This window comes from Felis catus, chromosome D2 (genome assembly GCF_018350175.1).
Source record: "Felis catus isolate Fca126 chromosome D2, F.catus_Fca126_mat1.0, whole genome shotgun sequence".
In the NCBI taxonomy this organism is placed as follows: Eukaryota; Metazoa; Chordata; class Mammalia; order Carnivora; family Felidae; genus Felis; species Felis catus.
In genome coordinates, this window is record NC_058378.1 from 35,167,475 (window position 1) to 35,189,639 (window position 22,165).

A 22,165-nucleotide genomic window follows, 5' to 3' on the forward strand; every position below is an offset into this window, starting at 1 on the left:
ACAATGCTGTACCAATTTGACATCTATAAGAGAAAAAATGAACCTTACCTCACACCATACATAGAAGTTAGAGATGGATCATAGCCATAACATAAAAGCCAAAGCTATTACACTTTTAGAAGAAGACATATGAGAATATTCTCATGGCTTGGGGGTATGCAAAGTTTCTTAGAGAGGGTTTTGAAAGCACTAACCATGAAAGAAAAATATTGATAAATTGAACTCCCAAAAAATTTTGAACTTTTTTTCATCAAGACACCATTAAGACTATGTATAAACCACCAGCCAGGATAAAATATTCACAGTACATGTATCTTGATAAAAACTTGTATTTAGAATATATTAAAAACTCAACAATGGAAAGGCAGATAACCTTACAAATATATATATATATATATATATATATATATATATATATATATGAATGGCCAATAAGCACATGATAAAATAGTCAGCATCATTATTCAGAGTGAAATGAACATTAAAATTTCAGTGAGTTAGCTCTGTACCAGAATGACTAAAATTTAAATGACCACACCAAATGTCAGGGAGGATGTGAAGCAACATTGCTAGTGGAAGTGTAAAATGGAAGAACCATTTTGGAAAAGGGCCTGGAAGTTTCTTATAAAATTAAACACACCTATTCTTTGAGCCAGCCATCCCACTCCTGGTATTTACCCAAGAGAAATGAAAGCATAGGTCCACAAAAAGACTTGTATTAGACGATTTATAGCAGTTTTTATTCATTGTTGCCAAAAACTGGAAACAGGATCGTTGTCCAACAGCAGGAGAACAGATAAAAACTGGTATATTCAAACAATGGAATAATACTCAGCAAAAGAAAGAAATTAACTACTGATGAAACAACAGGACTCAATCTCAAAAACATTTTACTGAGTGAAAGAAGCTAGATATGAAAGAGCACAAACTGTAAGATTCCATATATATGAATTTCCAGAATAGGCAAAGCCAACCTATAGTGAAAAAAAAAAAAAAAAAAACAGAGATTGGCTTTGTGGAAGAGAGAAGTGGAAACTAGGAAAGGAGATGAGGGGAACTTCTAAGCTCACAGTGTGATCCATGTCATAGTAGGGGATACACAGGCATATGCATCTGTCAAAACTCAGAGAATGTCCTATTTATGTTCCATGATTATTTAACAACACAAAGAACCCTAAGCAAATAATGAACTCTATTAATGTAATACATACCAATAGAGATGAAGTGTGTTGATGTCTTCAGCTTACAGTGAAGGGCATCAAAAAATAAGATGAATGGAAAGAGGGATGAATAGATAAGTGGTAAGGCAAATACGGCAAAATGCTAATTGTAGAATCTAGGATGTTTGCTATATAATACTTTTCAACGTTTCTGTATGGTTGAAAATTTTCCTAATGTTGAGGAAATATAAATTTTATATTTTTATCTAAATAGGAAAACCTATTAAACTTGATCAATAGCAGCATCTGATGAAGAAGATAAAACAATACATACAATACATAATCATACAGAGATCTTCCAACAAACCCACTGCAAGTTGAAAATATTTTAAGTCAAAAATGCATTTAATACATTTAACCTATTGAACCTCATGCCTTAGCCTAACTTACCTTAAATGTACTCAGAACATTTACGTTAGCCTGCAGTTGGACAAAATCATCTAACACAAACCATATTTTATAATAGAATTGAATATCTCTTGTAACGTATTGAATACTGAAAGTGAAGAATGGTTGTATGGGTCCAGAATGGTTGTAAATATTTCAATTGTTTACCCTAGTGCTCGGGAGGCTGACTGGGAGCTGCAGCTTGCTGCCTCTGCCCAACATCACGAGAGAGTATTGTACCACATACCACTAGCCCAGGAAAAGATCAAAATTCAAAATCTGAGGTACAGTTTCTACTGAATGTATATCACTTTCACACTGTCATAAAGTCAGAAAATCATAAGTCAAACCATGATAAGTTGGGGACCATCTGTATATTACTTACTACAAAGTGTAATTTTTACCTGAATTCCATGACAAAATTAGCCCATCTTGGGCTACTGCAGGGTTTCTTGGGGCTACCAAGCTCCTCTTCTGAATATGGAATACCCTCTCCCCCAGCCCACCTGACAATTGGATATTTGATGAAACACCCTTGCAAACATCAACCAGACATATTCCCACCCTGACCCCTGAACCCATTGCTTTCTGCTTCTGCCTCCTCTGAAGCATCCCTTCTGATCACCAGAACATTTCTAATTGTCCAATCCAATGGCTAATTTAATTTCTTAATCTACCTCTTCTTTTCTCAGCACCTGACTCAGAGGCCACACTCTCTTGAAACTTCTTATTCCTTGGCTTTTACACAACCACTTTTTCCTCATTATCTTGCCTTCTTTATAGCCTCTTACTATGCTTTAGGAAGACATCTCTGTTCAGTGTCAAGAAGCCTCCACCCCAACAAGCCTTTTGTCATTCTCTAAACTCCAAGGTGACCAATTTGACTCCCACAATTTCATCTATCACCTAATTACTCTCAAATCTCTATTTCTTTTTGTTCGTTTGCTTAATTTTTTTTATTCAATGTTTATTCTTGAGAGAGAGACAGAACACGAGCAGGGGAGGGGCAGAGAAAGATGGAGACACAGAATCCGAAGCAGGCTCCAGGATCTGAGCTGTCAGCACAGAGCCTGACACGGGGCTCGAACTCACTAACTGTGAGATCATGACCTGAGCCCAAGTCAGAGGCTTAACTGACTGAGCCATCCAGGCGCCCCTCAAATCTCTATTTCTAACCTTGATCCCCCTCCAAGCTTTAGGCTTGAAACCTACAGGTCAGCCCCTTGGGATGTTCTGTAGACACATTGATTATCAAAACAGCACTCACCTTCTCTTGAACACCCAGGCCCAGTTCATTCCTCCTACTGTTTAAACTCCTTAACCATCCACCACTTAACCACTTCAACAGCCTTCCTACTGCCATCCCTCCTTATAACCCTTCATGCCAGCCCAAACATACACCTATGCTCATGCCTCTATCTGGATTACTATTTTCCTTCTATAACAACTCAGTTGTAGATCCAGTCCAAAAGTCAGGTCCTTTAAAAAGTTTTCTCTACACCTCCCAGGTTAGTTGCTGCTCCATTCTTTTTTTTCTCTTAAAGTACATTGCATATTTCCTTACTGTAGCTTATACAATTATATCATGTAATTGTTTACTGATGTATATGACTTCTAAGGTTGACTTCTAAGTATATATACATATACTGATGTATATGACTTCATCCACTGCCACATAGTGGATGCTGAATAAATGTTCACTCAGTGAAGGCCTCTCTCACTTCTCCAGATCCCCGCAGTGAGTTGGAGACTTTGGGATGGCAAAGTCACCAAGGATTTTAGCTGCCAGGACAGCCATAATTGTTCATATTATCTGGCTATACTTCTGATCACATTCTCCACACTGGTACCCTTATTTCTTCCCTATTTCTCTTCATTCTTAGAAGTCTGTTACCAAAGTGGTCAAGAGAAAAGGGAACCCAGGGTGCCACAGCGAACCACCTTCTCTCCCCAACCCAACCAAATAATCTACATGCACATAAATGAAGCACGATCGTGTGATATAGTGTAAGCTTTTATCCTTTGTGACTTCTTGATCATTCCCATTTCAAATTCTGTGTCTCCCTCTCTTTCTCTGCCCCTCCCCTGCTTGTGCTCTCTCTCTATCTCTCAAAAATGAATAAACATTAAAAACAAATTTAATAAAATTTTTTTTAAAATCTGACTCTTGATTTCAGCTCAGGTCATGATCTCACAGTTGTGACATCAAGTCCCACTTCAGGCTACACACTGAGCGTGGAGCTTGCTTGGGATTCTTTCTCTCCCTATCCCTCTGGCCCTGTCCCCCTTCAAAATAAATAAATAAATAAATAAATAAATAAATAAATAAATAAATGTAATAAAATGATTTTTTATGAGACATTTGTAAAGACCTAGCACAATGTATAAAGATGCAGGAGTCATTCTTTCATTCCACAAACATTCACTGTTTTTTAAGTGTCAAGTAATGTGCTAGGTGCAGGTATATAGCACTCAATAGAATGTGAGGTTCTTTTCTTGCAAGTTTTGGACGTTCTTATGTTTCTAATATTCTGTATAGTGCTGTTTCTTCCCCACTCTGTTCTCCTTTGGTCAAAATAATTTTTCTCTGAATTCCTTCTTTAAGGCCTGCTAAGTAGCATTGAGTGGTGGTTAACAGCATGGGCTTAAGCCAGACTTACAAGGTTTGAATCCTGGCTCTGCCACTTTTTAGCTGTGAGACATTGGGTAAGTTGCTTAATTTATTGGTGTTTGCTTTCTGCATCTTTATTTTATTTTATTTTATTTATTTTATTTTTTGCTTTCTGCATCTTTAAAGTGCAATAATACCTACCCCCATTAGGTTGTTGTAAAGAATAAAAACATTAATATATGTAAGTCTTCAAATGTTACCTGCATTAAGTAAAGTAGTAGTTATTATCATTTGCTACCTGTGGTTCATTGAGTACTTACCTTGCCATGAAATCAATTCTGTCCCAGGTATGAGAAAGCAGTTAGATTAAAGACCTTGTTTCTTATTTATATTTTTTAAATAATTTTAATAAAAATATTCTTATAGACCGACACTGTCCAGTATGGTAGCTACTAACCCTATGTAGCTATTGAACACTTGAAATGTAGCTAATTAGAAGAGTAGTGTTATAAGTATAAAATAACTCAGATTTTAAAGATTTAGAAGAAAGGCATCAGTGAAAATAATAAACAATGTCAAAAGTCCTTCTGTCTGTAAGAGCAACTAAAAACTCTCAAAACTTGTGAGAATCAACTTTTTCAGAATTCTGGACAGTAATAAAAACCTTGAAGCAACTTGGGGAGTTTTTTTTTTTTTTTTTTTTTTAAGAAAAATGGCTGCATCCATCAACTATACTCAATTTTTTTTTTAATTTTTACATGGCTCCATTTTGATAATGATGCACTTTGTGGCATTTTACTATGCCCTAGTGACATCCCCCACACTCAAATGAATGCAAAAAAGAAGAAAGCAATCAATATAAAACTGCTCTGAGGAAGCCCAGACATTGGACTTACTGGACAAAGACTTTAAATCAGCCATTTTAACTATGTTCAAACAGCAAAAAGAAAGCACGCCTAAAGGAAAGCATAATGTCTCACCAAATAGAGAATATCAATAAGGAGACAGAAAATATAAAAAGAAATCAAATAGGGGCACTGGTGGCTCAGTTAGTAGAGCCTGTGACTCTTGATCTTGGGGTTGTGAGTTTAAGCCCCATGTTGAGTGTAGAGATTACTTAAAAATAAAATCTTAAAAAAAAAAAAAAGAAAGAAAGGAATTGGGACACCTGGGTGGCTCAGTCAGTTGAGCATCTGACTCTTGGTTTTGGCTCAGGCCATGGTCTCACAGTTCATGGGTTCAAGCCCCGTGTCAGGCTCCGCACTTAGAGCACAGGGACTGCTTAGGATTCTCTCTCCTGCTCTCTCTGCCCCTCCCCTGCTTGCATATGCATGCATCTTCTCTCTCTCACACACACAAAATAAATAAACTTAAAAAATATAAAAATTAAATAAAAAAAAATTTTTTTAACGCTTATTTATTTTTGAGACAGAGGGAGACAGAGCATGAACGGGGGAGGGTCAGAGAGAGGGAGACACAGAATCCGAAGCAGGCTCCAGGCTCTAAGCTGTCAGCACAGAGCCCGACGCGGGGCTCGAACTCACAAACCGTGAGATCATGACCTGAGCCAAAGTCGGCCACTTAACCGACTAAGCCACCCAGGCGCCCCAAAATTTAAACAAAGGAATCAAATAGATACTCTGACATTGAAAATTATAATAACTCAAGTGAAAATTCACTACAGGGCTTCAACAACAGATTTGACTATGCAGAAGAATCAGAGACCTTGAAGGTAGATCAACTGAGATTTTTCTAATCTGAGGATCAGAAAGAATAAGAAGACAAATGAAAACTCATGGTACACCATCAAGCATACCAACATATGCATAGTAAGAATCCCAGAAGGGGGAAAGAGAGAGAAAGAATATATGAAAAAATAATAGCTGAAATCTCTGCAAATTTGATGGCAAACGTTAATCTACATATCCAGTAAATCAACAGACTCCAAGTAGGATAAACTCAGAGATTCACAATAAAACACATTAAATCAAACTGTGTTTGATCAGACAAAAACAAAGGGGCGCCTGGGTGGCTCATTCAGTTAAGTGTCCAACTCAATTTCAGCTCAGGTCATGATCTCACAGTTTGTCAGATCAAGCCCCATGTTGGGCTCTACGCTGACAGCATGAGCCAACTTGGAATTCTCCTCTACCTCTCTCTCTGCTGCTCCCTTGCTGGTGCACTCTCTTTCTCACTCTCTCTCAAAATAAATAAATAAACTGTAAAAAAAAAAAAAATAGACAAAGACAAAGAATCCTGAAATCAGCAAAGAAGAGGTGACTCTCACATACCAGGAATCCTCAATAAGATTAACAACTGATTTCTCATCAGAAATCTGGAAAGCCAAAAGATAATCAGTCAAGAAAATGAGAAAACAAGCCACAGACTGGGAGAAAATATTTGCAAAAAACATGTTTGGTAAAGGACTGTTATCCAAAAATATACAAAGAACTCTTAAAACTCAACAGAAAGAAAATAAACAACTTGATTAAAAAATGGGCCAAAGACCTGATCTCACCAAAGAAGTTATACAAATGAAAATTAATTATATTAAAAGATGTTCAACATCACATGTCATAAGGGAATTTCAAATTAGTACACTTCATGCCTGTTATAAAGGCCAAAACCCAGATACTGACAACACAAAATGCTATTGAGGATGTGGAGTAACAGGAACTCTCATTCATTGATAGAATGCAAAATAGTACAGCCACTATTGAAGATAGTTTGGCTGTTTCTTACAAAACTAAACATACTCCCATCATATGATCCAGCAATCACACTCCTTGGTATCTATCCAAAAAAGTTGAAAACTTACATCCACACTGAAACTTACACACAGATGTTCATAGCAGCTTTAGTCATACTTGCCAAAAGTCAGAAGCAACCAAAGATGTCCTTCAATAGGTGAATGCATAAACAAACTGTGGTACATCCAGACAATGGGATAATATTCAGTTCTAAAAAGAAAGAAACTATCAAGCCATGAAAAAATATGCAAGAAACTTAGATGTGTATTTCTAAATGAAAGAAGCCAATCTGAAAAGGCTACCTACTATATAATTCCAATTATATAACATTTTGGAAAAGGCAGAACTATGGTAACAATAAAAAAGTCAGTGGCTGCCAGAGGTTGAAGGGAGGTGGGATGAATAAGCACAGCACTGAGAATTTTCAGGGCTGTGAAACTATTCTGTATGATACCAACAGTGAGCCCTAACGTAAAATATAGACTTTTGGTGATATGATATATCACTGTAGGTTCATCAATTGCAACAAATGTACCACTCTGGTGTGGAATGTTCAGAGTGGGGGAGGGTGTGCATGGAGGGGAGGCAGGGAGTATATGGTAATTCCCTGTACTTTGTATTCAATTTTATGTGAACCTAAAACTGCTCTAAAAAAATATAGTAAAAATTTAAAAAGCTGCAGGATAACATATGCAAAGTGCCAACAGAAAAAAAACTATTAGCCAAGAATCCAGCAAAAATATCCTTCAAACTGAAGGTGAAATTGAGATATTCCCAGCTAAACAAAAGTTTAGGTGTTCATTGCTGGCTGACCTGCCCTGAAAGATATGCTATGTCCTTCAGACTGAAATGAAAGGACACTAGCCAGTAGCTCAAATCCACGCAAAGAAATAAAGAATGCTGATTAAGGGTGACTACATGGATAGATATTTTTTAAATAATGTATTTTTATTGTAACTCTTATCTGATTTAAAAGATAATTGGATAAAGCAATAATGATAAATATATGTTGATGGGCATACAATGTGTAAGGATATAATTTGTGAGAGTAACAACATATGATACAGCAATAGAGAAAGTAGGACAAAGCCCTATAGGAGCAAAAATTTTGTATATTATTGAAATTAAATTGGAATAATTTGAATCACAAAGACAGAAGGTAGATTAGTGGTTGCCAGGGACTGGGAGAATAGGAGGAACGGGGAGTGACAGCTCCTGGTTATCAGGAATTTCTTCTTGGGGTGATGGGAATACTCTGGAATTAGATAACAGGAATGGTTGCACAGACTGAATGTATTAAAAATCACTGAACGTTACACTTTAAAAGGTGAATTTTATGATATATGAATGATATCTCACTAAAAATTACTTTGAAACAAATAAAAAGATAACATGAATTGCCATCTATATGGTAAAGAAATGGAATTTGTAGTCTAAAAAAGGCTTCCCACAAAGAAAACTCTAGGTCTGTATGGCTTCACTCATGAATTTTATCAAACATGTAAAGAAGAAAGAATACAATTCTGCATATACTCTTCCTAAAAAATTGAAGACACAGAATTCTTCCCAACTCATTCAATGAGGCCAGTGCCAAAAGCAGATAAAGACATTACAAAAATATATATATATATCTCTCATGAAAATTGATGAAAAAATTCCAAAAAAGAGTGTTTTCAGGGGTGCCTGGGTGGTTCAGTTGGTTAAGCGTCCTACCTTGGCTCAGGTCATGATCTCACAGTTAGTGGGTTCAAGCCCATGTCAGGCTCTCTGCTGACAGCTCAGAGCCTGGAGCCTGCTTCAGATTCTGTGTCTCCCTTTCTCTCTGCTCCGCCCCCACTCATGCTCTCTTTCTCTCTCTCTCTCAAAAATAAATAAACATTAAAAAATTTTTTTAATGTTTTCAGCAAATTGAATCCAACAAAATATTAAAAGATTAATACCTTATAACCAAGTAAGGTTTATCACAGGAATACAAAGTTTGGTTTAACATTCAAAATCAATCAATGTAATTCACCCTATTAACAAACAGAAAAAAATATGATCATCTAAATAGACATAGAAAAAGCATTTGACAAAATCCAGTATCCATTCCTGATAAACACTCTCAGCAAATTTAGAATAGAAAGGAACTTTCTAAACAGAAAAGGGAATCTACTGTGGCGCCTGGGTGACTCAGGCAGTTGAGCATCCAACTCTTGCTTTTGGCTCAGGTCATGATCTCACAGTTTGGTTTGTGAAATGGAGCCCTGCTTCAGGCTCTGCGCCTGCTTGGGACTCCCTGTCTCCCTTTCTCTCTGCCCCTCCCCTCCTCACTCTAGAGCAGTTTCTCTCTCTCTCTCTCTCCCTCTCTCTCTGAATAAAGAAATAAACTTAAAAAAAGAAAAGAAAAGGGAATCTACTAAAATCCTACAGCTAGCATCATACTTAATGGCAAAAATCTGAGTAATTTCCCCAGATGGGGAACAAGACAAGGATATCTGCTCTCCCCATTTCTATTCAACATTGTACTGGAGGTTCTGGCAACTGTTATGAGGCAAGGAAAAGGAAACAAGCAGCCATTGAAGAAATAAAACTCTATTTTCAGGTAACACAATTGTCTGTGTAGAAATCCAATTGAATCTAGAAAACAGAAATGAGAACTAGTGAGTTTAGTAAGGTTGAGAGATACAGGATCAACATACAAAAATTAATTGTATTTCACAATTCTAACAGTGAAAATCAGAAATTAAAATTAATAAAATGTTATTTATAATAGCATCAAAAGTATGAAATACTTAGGAATAAATCTGATAAAATATGATTTTGGTTAAGCATCCAACTCTTGATTTCAGCCCAGGTCATGATCTCACAGCTCCTGGGATCAAGCCTCACATCGGCATGGAGCCTGCTTGGGATTCTCTCTCAACCTCTCTCTTTCTGCCCCTCCCCCATTTGTGTGTGATCTTTCTCTCAAAATAAATAAATAAACATTAAAAACAAATAAAAAGGGCGCCTGGGTGGCTCAGTCGGTTAAGCATCCGACTTCAGCTCAGGTCATGATCTCACAGTTCATGAGTTCGAGCCCTGCGTCAGGCTCTGTGCTGACATCTCAGAGCCTGCAGCCTGCTTCAGATTCTGTGTCTCCCTCTCTCTGCCCCTCCCCTACTCATGTTCTCTCTCTCTCTCTCTCTCTCTCTCTCTCTCTCTCTGTCTCAAAAATAAATAAACATTAAAAAAATTAAAAACAGGGTCACCTGGGTGGCTCAGTCGGTTAAGCGTCCGACTTCAGCTCAGGTCATGATCTCGCGGTTTGTGAGTTCCAGCCCTGTGTTGGGCTCTGTGCTGACATCTCAGAGCCTGTAGCCTGCTTCAGATTCTGTGTCTCCCTCTCTCTCTGCCTCTCCCCTGCTCATGCTCTGTCTCTCTCTGTCTCAAAAATAAATAAAACATTAAAAAAAATGTTTTTAATTAAAAAGACATCAGTTGTCCCCAAATTGATCTATAGATGCTATGCAATCAAAATAAAAATTCCTTGCAGGCTTTTTTTGTGAAAATTGACAAGCTGATTCTAAAATTCATATGGAAGCACACAGCCTACAACAGCTAAAACAACTTTGAAAAAAGAAGAGCAAAGTTAGAGGATTTACATTACCTGATTCCAGATATATTATAAAGCCACAGTAATCAAAACAGTGTGGCATTTGCATAAAGAGAGACAAAGTAGAACAGAATAGAGTTCAGAAATATAAATGACAACTGTAATAGCTTTATAAGACATAATTTCCAAACCATACCATTTACCCATTCCAAATGTAAATTCAATGTTTTTTAATAAGTTCACAGTGTTGTGCCACAATCACTACAATCTACAGATCATTTTTGTCCACCCAAAAAGAAACCTCATACTTATTAGCAGCCACTCTCCATTCCCCTATTACCCTTCCTCAGCCCCAAGCAAACCTAATCTACTTTCTTTCTCTCCAGATTTGCTTATTCTAGACATGTGGTATAAACAGAATTATACATGACTTGGCCTCCTGTGACTGGCTTCTTTCACTTAGCATAACTTTTTCAAGGTTCATCTATATTGTGGCATGCCTCAGCCCTCCATTCCTTCCAGTTGCCAAATAATATTACATCATAAGGATATAGCACATTCTGTTTATTCATTCATGAGTTGATACACACCAGGGTTTTTCCCACTTTTTGGCTACTATGAATAATGTCACTATGGATATTTATGTAAAAATTTTTATGTGGACATGTTTTCATTTCTCTTGGATAGATATACAGGAGTGGAATTGTTGAATCATATTAAACTCTGTGTTTTACTTTTTAAGGAACTGAGAAACTATTTTCCAAAACAGTTTTACATTCCCACCAGAAACATATGAAGTGTCCAATTTCTCCACATCCTTTCTAATACTTGTAATTCCTTGTCTGTTTGATTATATCCACTCTAGTGAATGTGAAGATCTCATTATAGTTTGTTTTTTTGGGGGAGGGTGGTAAAATACATGTAACATAAAAGATGCCATTTTAAGTATGCAATTTAGTGACACTAGTTACATTCACAATGTTGTGCAACCATTGCACAACCACCACTATTTAGTTCCAAAACTTTCCATCACTCCAAGTAGAAACTCTGTACCAAATAAACACTAAAATTCCATCCCCCTCTCTCCCAGACCGTGGTAACCTCTAATCTACTTTCTATACCCATTCTAAATATCTTGTGTAAGTAGAATCATATACTATTCATCTTGTTGTTTCTGGCTTTTTTCACTTAGCATAATATTTTCAAAATTTATCCGTGGTATAGATAGACTGTATTGGAATGTCCTTCCTTTCTATGGCTGAATACTATTCCACTGTGTTTATATACCACATTTTGTTTATCCATTCATCTGTTGATGGACACTTGATTGTTCCACTTTTTGGCAATTGTGAAAATGCTACTGTGATTATTATGATACAAGTATCTGTCCCCTGTTTTCAGTTCTTTCAGGTATATACTTAGGAGTGGAATTGTGGGGTCATCTGGTAATTATATTTTTTAACTTTTTTGGAAACCACCACTGTTTTCCAGAGTAGCTGAACAATTTACATTCCCACCAGCAAATGTACAATATTTCTAATCTCTCCACATCCTCAACAACATTTTTGTAAAATTTCTGGTTATTGTTATTTTGGGCTTTGTTGTTGTTGCTGGTGTTGTTATGGTCATTCTAGTAGGTGTGAAAAGGTATCTCATTATGGTTTTGATTTGTATTTCCCTAATGACTAATGATGTTGAGTTTCTTTTTATGTACTTTTAGTCATTTTTATATATTCTTTGGATGAATTTATTTTCATAAATTTCATAAATTTTCCTATTTTTTATTTAAATTCTAGTTAGTTAATGGGGCACCTGAGTGGCACAGTTGATTAAGTGGCCAACTCTTGATTTTAGCTCCGGTCATGATCTCATGGTTCATGAGGCTGAGCCCCGCATCAGCCTCTTTGCTAACAAGGAGGAGCCTGCTTGGGATTCTCTCTCTCCCTCTCTCTCTCTGCCCCTCCCCCGCCTCAAAATAAGTAAATAAACTGTTTTTAAAAAAATAAATTCTAGTTAGTTAACATAGAGTGTTAAATTGATTTCAGGAGTAGAATTGGGGTGCCTGGGTGGCTCAGTCAATTAAGTGTCGAGCTCTTGATTTCAATTCAGGGCATGATGTCACAGTTTGTGAGCTCAAGCCCCACACCAGGCTCTGCACTTACAGAGCAGAGTCTGCTTGGGATTGTCTTTCTCCGTCTCTCTCTGCTCCTCTCCTACTCTCTCTTTCTCTCTCTCAAAATAAATAAACTTTTTTTAAAAAGGAAAAAATAAATGTATAAAAAAGGAGTAGAATTTAGTGATTCATCACTTACATATAACACCCAGTGCTCATCACAAGTGACCTCCTTAATTCCCATCACCCATTTAGCCCATCCCTCTCCCATCTCCCCTCCAGCAACCCTCAATTTGTTTGCTATAGTTCAGAGTCTCTTACGGTTTGCTTCCCCCTCTCTCTCTTTTTTTTCCCCTTGCCCTATGTTAATCTGTTTTGTTTCTTAAATTCCACATATGAGTGAAATCATATGGTATTTGTCTTTCTCTAAATGACTTACTTTGCTTAGCGTAATACACTGTAGCTCCATCCATATCACTGCAAATGGCAAGATCTCATTCTGTTTGATGGCTGAGTAATATTCCATTGTATACATATACCACATCTTCTTTATCCATTCATCACTTGACCGACATTTGGGCTCTTTCCATAATTTGGCTATTGTTGATGATGCTGCTATAAACATCAGGGTCATATGCCCCTTAGAATCAGAATTTTTGTATCCTTAGGGTAAATATCTACTAGTGCAATTGCTGGGTCATAGGGTAGTTCTATTTGTAACTTTTTGAAGAAACTTTATACTGTTTTCCAGAGTGGCTGCACCAGTTTACATTCCCCACCAACAGTATAAAATTCCCCTTTCTCCACATCCTCACCAACATCTATTGTTTCCTATGTTGTTAATTTTAGCCATTTTGACAGGTGTGAGGTATTACCCTGATGCTGAGTGATATTGAGCATCTTTTCATGTGTCTGTTGGCTATCCAGGTATCTTCTTTGGAAAAATGTCTATTCATGTTTTAGTTTATTTTTTTAAGCGTATTTATTTACATAACTTCTACACACAACGGGGGGCTCAAACCCATAACCCCAAGATCCAAAGCCACATCCTCTTCTGACTGAGCCAGCCAGGCATGCCTTTAGTTCATTTTTTCTTTATTTTTTATTTTTTTAATGTTTATTTATTTTTGAGAGAGAGAGACAGACAGAGCATGAATTGGGGAGGGGGGGAGCATGGAGAGAGGGAAACACAGAATCTGAAGCAGGCTTCAGGCTCCAAGCTGTGAGGACAGAGCCCAATGCAGAACTCGAACCCACAAGCCGTGAGATCATGACCTGAGCCAAAGTCAGATGCCTAACCCAAGCACCCCTTTAGTTCATTTTTTAATTGAGTTGTCTTGTTACTGTTAAGTTGTGTTTGTATACATTCTGAATGGAATTCCTTCACAGATATATGATGTGTAAATATCTTCTCCCATTCTTTAGGTTGTCTTTTTACTTCCTTGGTGGTATCACTCATAGTACAAAAGTTTTCTAATTTTGATGTAGTCTAGTTTATCTATTTTTTTCTTTTTGTGACTTGCTTTTGGTATTATATCCAGGAAAACATTGCCTAACCCAAGGTCACAGATATTTACTTCTTAATTTTCTTCTAAGTGTTTTATAGTTCTACCTCTTATGTTTAGGTACACAAGTTATTTGAATTAGTTTTTTAGGGGCGCCTGGGTGGCGCAGTCGGTTAAGCGTCCGACTTCAGCCAGGTCACGATCTCGCGGTCCGGGAGTTCGAGCCCCGCGTCAGGCTCTGGGCTGATGGCTCGGAGCCTGGAGCCTGTTTCCGATTCTGTGTCTCCCTCTCTCTCTGCCCCTCCCCCGTTCATGCTCTGTCTCTCTCTGTCCCAAAAATAAATAAACGTTGAATTAGTTTTTTGGTATGGTAGTGAAGTAAGGGTCCAGCTTCATTCTTTGGCTTAACAGTCTAGTTGTTTTAGCACTATTTGTTGAAAAGACTACTTTCTCCTGACTGAATTGTCTTGGTACTCTTGTCAAAAACAATTGATCATAACCATATGGATTTATTTCTGAAATTTTAATTCTCCAGCAGGTGACTTTCATTAAAAATCCAAAACTAATTTGGTGGAGAAAGGATAGTTTTTCAACAAATGGTGCTGTAACAAGTGGATAGTCTTATGTAAAACAAAACAAAACCAACAAAAACTTCAATCTTTATCTTACTATCTATATCCTGCATATCTCATATTAAAAAATTGTCTCAAAATGGATCATACACCTAAATGTGAGCCCTAAAACTATAAAATTTCTACAAAATAAAGAGGACAAATCTTTGTAGTAAGTTAGACAAAAAAATTTTAGATATGACACCAAAAGCACCATCCAAAAAAGGAAAATTGATAATTTGGACTTCATCAAAATTAAATGCTCTGCTCTTCAAAAGATGCTGTTTTTTAATGTATTTTAATTTAGTTTATTTTTAAAGTTTATTTTGAGAGAGGGAGAGAGTGGGGGAGGAGCAGAGAGAGAGGGAGAGAGAGAGAGAATCCCAAGCAGGCTCCACACTGTCAGTGCAGAGCCTGATGCGGGGCTTGAACCCATAAACTGTGAGAACATGACCTGAGCTGAAACCAAGAGTCGGGCATTTAACCAACTTAGCCACCCAGGTGCCCCCTTGAAAAGGCACTGTTAAGAGAATGTAAAGATAATCCCCAGAATGGGAAAATATATTTGCAAAACATAAATCTGATAAAAAAGAACTTGTATCAAGAATATATAATGGGGGCGCCTGGGTGGCTCAGTCGGTTAAGCATCTGACTTCAGCTCAAGTCATGATCTCGCAGTTCATGAGTTTGAGCCCTGCATCAGGCTCTGTGCTGACAGCTTAGAGCCTGGAGCCTGCTTCAAATTCTGTGTCTCCCTCTGTCTCTGTGCCCCTCCCCCCACTCATACTCTGTCTCTCTCTCAAAAATAAATAAATGGTTAAAAAAAATTTTTAAAAAGAATATATAATGAACTCTGAATACTCTATTTATTTTTAAAATCCAGTTTTATAACTAGATTTGAACACATACTTAACCAAACAAATACATGAAAAAGATGCCCAGTATTATTGGTCATTAAGAAAATGCAAGGTACATTATTCACAATAGCCAAGATATGGAAACAACCCAATGCTCATCAACAGATGAGCAATTAAAAAGATGTGGTACATATACACAATGAAATATTACTCAGCTATAAGAAGGGAGAATATCTGTCCATTTGTGACAGCATAGATGGAACTTGAGCATGTTATGCTAAGTGAGATAAATCAGACAGAGAAAGACAAATACTGTATGGTATCACTAGTATATGAAATCTAAAAAAGGTAAACCTGTACAAAAGAGAGTAAAATGGTGATTACCAGGGTATGAAGTAGGGGAAAGATAAGAGTGATGGTGTTTAAGGGCACAAATTTGTAATGAGTAGTAAATAAGCCATAGAGAGCTAATACACAGTATAACAAATATAGGCATAATTACCATAACTATGTAATGTGATAATTATCACCACACTGACAATCATATATAAATGTATGAAGTAACATGTTGTACACCTTAAACTTAAACAACATTACATGTCAAATTTATTCAATAAGAAAATACAAATTAAAACCACAAAGTATCTCTTCACACTGATTGAAATCAATGCAATTAAGTTAAGTTAAATTAAATCAAATTAAATTAAAACTGACCATATCAAGTGTTGGTGAGGATCTGGAGGAAATGGAACTCTCTTACACTGCTAGCAGGGTATAAAATGATAAGACCACTTTAGAAAGAAGTTTGGAAGTTTCTTAAAATATTAAATATATACCTATAACATAATCCAAATACTCCATTCAGATATTTAACCAAGAAAAATGAAAGCATACATTCATACGGAGACTTTTGCATGAATGTTCACAGCATCTTTATTTATAATAGTCCTAAACTGGAAACAACCCAAATGTCCATCAACAGGTGAATGAATAAATAAATTGAAGTATACATGTACAACAGAATACCACTCATCAATAAAAATAAATAAATTACTGATATATTCAATAACAAGGATGCATCTTAAAATGATTATGCTCAATAAAAAAAGCCAGATGAAAAGGAGTACATGCTGTGTGATTTCATTTATGTAGAATTCTAAAAATCAAACTAAACTTTAGTGACAGCAGTTCAGTGGTTGCTTGGGAACAATGGGGTGTTAGAGAGGGGAGAGGTGGGAAGAATGGATTTTAAAGAGGCACAAGGAAATTTTGGAGTGATGGATATGCTCATTGTCTTGATTGTGGTGACGGCTTCACAGGTATATACATACGTCAAAACTTACCAAATCATATACTTTATATATGTACATATCATTATATGTCAGTTATGCCTCAATAAAACTATTTTTAACATTACATATATTAGTAATATAAAATAGTACAGCTTTTATAACAAAAGCTGGGCCTTTCCTCAAAAAACTAAACATGAGGGGCACATGGGTGGCTCAGTCAGTTAAATGTCCAACTCTTTTTTTTTTTTTTAATTTTTCTTTTCAACGTTTATTTATTTTTGGGGGGACAGAGAGAGACAGAGCATGAGCGGGGAAGGGGCAGAGAGAGAGGGAGACACAGAATCGGAAACAGGCTCCAGGCTCCGAGCCATCAGCCCAGAGCCTGACGCGGGGCTTGAACTCACGGACCGCGAGATCGTGACCTGGCTGAAGACGGACGCTTAACCGACTGCGCCACCCAGGCGCCCCTCCAACTCTTGATTTCAGCTCAGGCCATGATCTCGCAATTCCTTGATTCAAGCCCCATATCAGGCTCTGTGCTGGCAGCACAGAGTCTGCTTGGGATTCTCTCTCTCTCTCTCTCTCTCTCTCTCTCTCTCTCCCCCTCTCCCTCTCCCTCCCCCTCCCCCACTTTTGTTCACTCTTTCTCTCTCAAAAATAAATAAACTTAAGGAGCGCCTGGGTGGCTCAGTCAGTTGAACATCCAGCTTTGGCTCAGGTCATGAACTCATGGTTCATGAGTTCCAGCCCCACATCAGGCTCTGCACTGACAGTGCAGAGCCTGCTTGAGATTCTCCCTCTCTCTCCCTCTCTATGCCCCTCCCCCACTTGCACACTTTCTCTATTTCAGAATAAATAACCTTAAAAATAACAATAATAAAAATAAATAAATAAACCTTAAAAAAAACTAAACATGGAATTATAAATAAATTTTTATAAATTTTATAAATTTTTATAAATAAATAAATATTTATAAATAAACCTAAAAAAAAAAGAAAAACTAAACATGGGTTATTAGACCCAGCAATTCTCCTTCTACATATCTACCCAAGAGAAATGAAAACACATGTCCACACAAAGAAACTTGTACATGAATCACCATAGCAGTATTACACATAATAGCCAAAAATCAGAAGCAATTCAAATGTCCATCAACTGATGAATGGATAAACAATTATGCTATATCCATATAATGGAAAGTTACATTCAGACATAAAAGAAATCAAGTACTGATACATGGTACAACATGAATGAACTTCAAAAATGTTATGCTGAGGTGAAACAGCCATCACAGAACACCACATGTTATATGATCCCATTTAATTTTTTTTTATGTTTTTTTATTTTTTGAGAGAGAGAGATACACACACACACAGAGCGCAAGTAGGGGAGGGGCAGAGAGAGAGAGGGAGACACAGAATCCGAAGCAGGCTCCAAGCTTTGAGCTGACAGCACAGAGCCCAACGCAGGGCACCAACCTACAAACCATGAGATCATGACTTGAGCCAAAGTCAGATGCTTAATCCAGTGAACCACCCAGGTGCCCATATATGATCCCATTTATATGAAAAGTCCAGAATAGTAAAGTCTGTAGAAACAGAAAGTAGATTAGTGGTTGCCTAAGCCTAAGGGTAGGAGAGAATTGGAAGTGGCCGCTAATGGATACAAGCTTTCTTTTGAAAATGTTCTAAAATTAGATTATGGTGATGGTTGCCCAACTCTATAAATATACTAAAAACCATCGAATCATATGCTTTAAACAAGTAAACTTAATAGCATGTAAATTATATGTCAAAAAGCTGTTAAAAATTATATACATGGCTGGAATTATATTTTTATTTTATACTACTGTTTCAGAGAAACACAGCTTGGTGAAAAATATGGGCCAGAGTAAGTAGGACATAGTCGTGCTCATTATATGCCTCTCTTGCATATAATAAGCACTCCATGGAAATTTGCTCATTATTAACATAAGACAAATGTTGCAGCCAATAAAAACTATTAGAGGTAATTTTTTGACCCCAGGATTTATAAAAATTATCATGTGTAAAAGATTTTAAATAACCCGTTTACATTTGCTAAATAATAATTAAGCTCTAAAGTTAGCTTGAGTGTACAAATTACTTTCAAGTCTTAAATAGGTTTTGTCTTTAATGATTTTCATTCAATCACTAAGGATGCCATCCCCCACTCTGCTCCATTTACATCAAAGCTTTCTTTCCATCTTGTCAGATTGCTTCCTTGGGAAAGTTCAGGCAGAAGCAAGTTGTCTAATCAAATGCCACCTAATGGTGTGTCAATATTTGGCTGTCTCAAATCTTTAAATCCACCAAATGAATTTTACTGAGTTTGATTCCAGAATCAAATAACTCCATGGTCATAAACTGAAAGCATGATGTCTGTGTGAGTTTTGGGCATGATGATGACTGGCAGTTTATTTTTTCCAAAAGGATGGAACTGTCTTCCTCTGCAAGGGAAAAGATTATCCTAAAATATTCCGGACGGAAAATAAAGAAATGAAAGCTTTGATAAGCATAACAGTCCCACAAAGATGTCCATGCCCTCATCCCTGAAAACTATGAGTATATTATGTAACATGACAAAAGGGACCTTTGGAGACGTAATTAAGGTTACAGACTTTAAAATAAGGGGATTATTCTGGACGATCTGGGTAAGCCCAGTCTAATCACATGAACCTTTAAAAGAAGAGAAACTTCTCCATCAGAAAGCAGGAGAGATGAGCCAGTAGAAGTCAGACAGATTTGAAACATGGGATGGACTCCATGAACCATTGCTGCTTGGAAGATGTAGAAGCAATGTGAGAAAGAATATAGGAAACCTCAAGGAGTTGAGAGGGGCTCCAGGGCTTCAGGCTGACAGGCAGAAATGAAATGGGACCTCAGCCCTACAACCACAGGGAATTGAATTTGACCAACTACCAGAGTGAGCTGGTTTGAGGATTCTTCCCCAGAGCCTCCAGTAAGAAGCAAAGCCCTGAAGATAATCTCGATTTGTATTTTGTTTTGAAATCTGAAGGGAAGTACCAGCACACTTGTGACTACAGAACTGAGAGATAGTGAATGGGTATTGTTTTAAGCTTCTAAATTATGCCAATTTGTTACATGGCAATAGAAAGCTAATACAAGAGTTCTCAAGAAAAGATTTCGGAACCCCATGTGCATAAAAATTCTCTGTCAGGGAAGTTAAGGGGAGTGGGGCTTACATTTTAAAACTGGGAGGCACATTCAGGGATATGAATAAAAGTATTATAAGAGGAATTCTATTATATCACAACAACCAGGGCTTTGGGCTCACAAGCTGGCTCTGACATTGGACTCTTCGGCAGGCATAGGAACTGGCCTGATAGATTTAGCTACAGTTGTACAAATTCAGAAAGATGCAGAGGATAAAGACAAGAAGTGGGAGATACTGAACTTTTATTTGTGTCCGACGTCTGCAGGTTCTGTGAGACAGGAACAGCACTGTGCTGCTTTTTGCCACCCTGCTTGCCATCTCTGGAGTTTTCTACTCACCTCATACAAAGCCAGTTGGTCACCTCGAGTCATCAGTCCAGTCTTATGCCAGCCAAGAATATTGAAAAGCTCTAGAATGGGGGCATACTTGGCGTCCTCACTGGGAAAAAAAAAAAACCAGTCCTTTCAAGAAGTGAACACACAAGGCCGCTGTTCCCCAGAGAAAGGGCAGGACCAAACCATGAAATACATTTCTTGTCTTCTGGCTTGTTGTTTAAATCTTCATTTTGTCTCATTTCCATAAATTCTTTCGAAGGTCTGAGACTCAGGAAACCTGGGAACTTTTCCCAATTTTAGTCTTCTAGCTTGAATGTAATGATTTAATGTGATTGTCCAGGAATAAGAATGAAACAATTCCAATTCTATATACACTGTAGAAATAATGGTGAGGTTTCCAATTTATTTTATAAAGTTAACATAAACAAATATACACACACATACACACATACACACATGCACAGACATACACACACACCCCACAGGCTAGACCGGATTAGTTTGACTTAACTTATTTATATGGAATTTATAAACTTACATCCTAAATGGAATACGACTAAATCTAACCTATCAGTACAATATATTAATAATATTCCATTACCAAGAAGGGTTTGGCCCAGAAATGCAAGGATGATCAATATTTTAGAATCTATTAATACTATATACAATGTCTGTTTGGTACATAGTATAGTCCTAGTATCTAACACAATGACTAGCATGCAGTAGATAATAAGTATTTGTTGAATGACTAAATGAATATTCATTATCCACTATCAATAATCCATTTGAAAATAAAATGAGAAGATCCCATTCAAGTAGCAATTATAACAATTCTATGTAATTATATAAAAATGCATATGTGTGTGTGTGTGTGTAGGTACATGTATATGTATCACCCAGGAATAAACCTAACAAAATGTATTTAAGATCTACTTGAAGGAAAGAGCAAAATTTTACCAAGGTACATAAAAGGAGATAAATGCATGTACAACAATGTGACTATAGTTAAAAATACTATATTGTATACCTGAAATTTGCTAAGAGACTAGATCCTAAATGTTCTTATCACAAAAAGAAAAGAAAAGAAAATGTTGACTTTGTGAAGTGATGCATATGTTAACTACCTTCATTTGGTGATAATTTCACAATGGATATGTATATCAAATCATCAAGCTATACACCTTAAATATATACAGTTTTAAATGGTCAATTCTACTTGAGTAAAGATGGAAAAAGAAAAGAAAATATCTCCAAAATGATCCTGAAAACAAAAAATAAAACATGTAATGTTTTTTTCTTTTAATTCTTTTTTTTTAATTTATTTATTTTGAGAGAGAGAGAGAGAGAGAGAGAGAGAGAGAGAGAGAGAATCCCAAGTAGGCTGGGCACTGTCAGAGCAGACCCCTATCCAGGCCTCAGTCTCATGAACCATGAGATCATGACCTGAGCTGAAATCAAGAGTCAGACACTTAACCGACTGAGCCACCCAGGCACCCCAAAACATATAGTATTAAAAAAAAAAGATAAATACATGAGAAACATATGCAATATTATAAAGATGTCACTTTTTCTCAAACTAATTTATAAATGTAATACAGTTCCCATTAAAATCCAAAAGAGATTTTGGGAAAGGTGAGTCAGTGAAATTTTTTGTTGTGGGGGCTGGGGGGGTGGGCAGAAATAAGAGGGGATATTTGCATAATTGGGTATTA